Here is a 3,288-nt window from a genome sequence, read left to right as displayed (position 1 = left end):
ATGTGTCTCATGTGTTCAGGGAACAGAAATGATATGATCTGTTTTAGAACAACGGGAACCTATCCCTGCTTACTGAGTTCAGTATAAAGAAGCATCCTGACTGCTAGTCAGTCAAGCAGTAAGACTCGCTGAGGACTGTGTCTGATTAGCGCCTCCCTTACCTTCTCTGTGAGACCTGGCCATCACTGGCACTGGCCGCCAGTGTGGTTTTTGCTGCTCGTATTTCATGGATAAGAGGCCTTTTACTGGACCATGCCCAATCTACCACTGATAAGAGTTTAAAAAAACTCTCTGTGCAGGTTCTATGCCTCAGTATAGGTGAATGCCAGGACTGGGAATGGGAGTGGGTAGGTTGGGGAGCAGGGGTCAGGGGGTGGGGTGGGGGTGGGGTGGAGGGGATAGGGGATTCTCAGGGGAAACTAGGAAAGGGGAAAACATTTGAAATGTAAATAAAGGAAAATCTAATAACAAAAGAAACCTTAAAAAAAAAGAATAACGAAAAAAGAAAAAAGGAAAACTCTCTCCCTGCAGCTTCTGATTGCCAAAAGGTTCTCTGCTAGGATAGAACTTCATATCCACCTCCTTTCTTCATGCTGGGATTTGTTCTAGCCTGACCTTGAGCTGAAATCTGCGTCTTGTCTTAAGTAGTATGAGTTAATTTCTATAGAGAACATTGTTTCCTTATATTCACTCACTGCTTTTAGCTCTTAAAGCTCTTAAAGTCTTCCCTTCCCCCCTTCTATAATGATCTCTGAGTCTTGGGAAGAGGCTCTGTAATATAGATGTTCCATTTAAAAACGAGCATCCCCAAATGCCTTATTCTTTGCATTTTGATCAGTTGGTTTTTTTTGTGTGTTAACCACCGTCTACTGTAAGTAGAAGCTTTTCTCAGATGGGTGAAGAGATACATTAATCTGGATGTAACAGTCATTTGGAGTCAGTTTCTTACTGTGTCTGTTTAACATAGTAGTATGGACTCCCTTAGGGCTTTGACCTGTACAGACATGTTCTCAGTGGGGGAAAAAAAAATGCCAACTACCAGTTCTGTCTTATGGAATGCAATTTACATCCAATAAGAAAGTGGGTGATTACTGGCATGATGCTCAAGCCATTGCTACCCCAGTAGACATTGCTTGCCAGGCCGGTTGTTGCTCCCAGGATTCACAGCTGTAGAAGAGTGGTGGCACCTTTCTGCACTGCAAAAGTTCCTCCATGGAGAAGAAGCGTCAAGGGTATTATCTGCCGAATATACTCATGGTTTCTGTTTATTTTTGATGTACATTATCTAAAGTAGTACATATAAAAATCTTCCAGTGTTAATTTTGATTTTATACAATTCACATGGAAAAATAAAATCATATGTAATAAATGTATTTAACATGAAGAGATGCAGCAATTTTTACTCAACTATCTTTAATATGAAGAAAAACTGTATTGTCTTATTATTTCCTAAGATTTGGGGGTGATTAATTTATTTTCTTTATTTATTTTCTTTAGCTCCTCCATTGGGGACCCTGTACTCAGTCCAATGGTTGGCTACAAGCATTCACCTCTGTATTTGTCAGGCACTGGCAGAGCCTCTCAGGAGACAGCTATATGATGCTCCTTTCAGCAAGCACTTGTAGCATCCACAATAGTGTCTGGGTTTGGTGACTGAATATGGGATGGATTACCAGGTGGGGCCATTTCTGGATGGCCTTTCCTTCAGTCTCTGCTCCACATGGAAAAAATTAAGAATGTGAACCATTCAAAATCCAAAATCACTATAGAATAATAAAATTATCCTTTAAATTTTACTGTATGAGATATATTCACATATGTGCAAGCATACAAATAATTTTATATAAGAGTTGTTTAGATGACAAAAGTGAAATATACCAGTCAGCATTGTACGGTCCTTACTTTATTATTATTTTGAACAACCTTAGACTCTCAGCAATAGAGAGAGAAAAAAGCGCAATGATATTCCGTATATTCATTGATTCCATTATCAAGATATCTTCTTATAGAATTAATCCTGTTACAACTTATGAAGGAATGTAAACATTTAGTCCGATGTTCAAAGTGTACATAAGGATCTACTTCATTTGCTTATCCTGCCATTTGGATAAAAATGTAACAATGATGCAGTTTATCATTAGGGTTTGCTGCAGTTTCACTTCCCCAAAGCCTTCTGTGCTTCTAAGTTATAATATGAATTTTACTAGAAAAAAAAAAGAAAATATCAGAAACCCAACAAGAGATTCCAACATCTTGAACATTTCTTTCTTTCCGTCTACCCCAAGTTTGATATTATCTCTGTTTGTGGAGGGAATAGTAAAATGATATAACTATATTCTAATCTCAAAAGATGAAGTAAATAATTGAAGTTTTAAAAGGAAATAAATTAGTAATAAAAATATGTGCAACATAAAACCAATATTAAAAGTCATGTATTTTTTTTCCTGCCATAGACTGTATCAAGTTCTGAAGACAAATGGATTCAAATTTAGGGTTAATTTTTATGCAGAAACATACATGATATACTTTGTTGCATCTCTAAGCTGTGGTAGGGGCATGAGGTGAGTTCCTGGTCAGCAGAGAATCTTAAGAAGAAACAAAGGCATGAGTCAGTACAGGGATGAGAGGATATGGAGGGCAAATATCTATAAATTCTCTAGGATTGCTGTCCAGCCAACTAAAAGTGAATGGAGCATGCAGGTTCAAAGCATGGGAGTTTACCTCTATCCCGTTGTACATCTGCTCTTGATCTAATGGTTACAATTAAATTTCACAAACATACTGGACTGTGAAGCCAAAGTGTTATTTGGTCCCGTGACTATGAAAAAGAGAAAAGTAGATTTATTGACAAGCTGGCTGTCTCTGCCACAAGGTTAGATAACTATAATATATACAATTCCATCGCAAATTGCATAGTATAATGCAAAGTGTGTTCACTATGTTGGGTTTCAAAATATTTGTCATTATTATTAATGTCAGTGTTACCATTCTGAACTTCCCTTTTCATTATAGCCCTCACAAGTGGTGGAAGACACTGTAAATTGCTTAAATATTTGTTCTTTGCCAGCCAGAGCCAGAGGGAAAAAAATTAACACTGATACAAGGTTCTTATTTGATAAAATGAAATGAGAATGAGCGTTGGAATTACAATAACTAGATACTAATCTTCCACTTTCCTGATTAATGCCAGGGTAAATTCTCTTAATGAAGGATTATTGTTTTTAACCTCAAATTGTGTTCTTACAGCATAAAGAAAATTAAATATTGGAGGGCTATACATAAAGATAC

The sequence above is a fragment of the Mus musculus genome, chromosome 16 (genome assembly GCF_000001635.26).
Source record: "Mus musculus strain C57BL/6J chromosome 16, GRCm38.p6 C57BL/6J".
In the NCBI taxonomy this organism is placed as follows: Eukaryota; Metazoa; Chordata; class Mammalia; order Rodentia; family Muridae; genus Mus; species Mus musculus.
Note: the sequence above shows the minus strand (reverse complement) of the source record.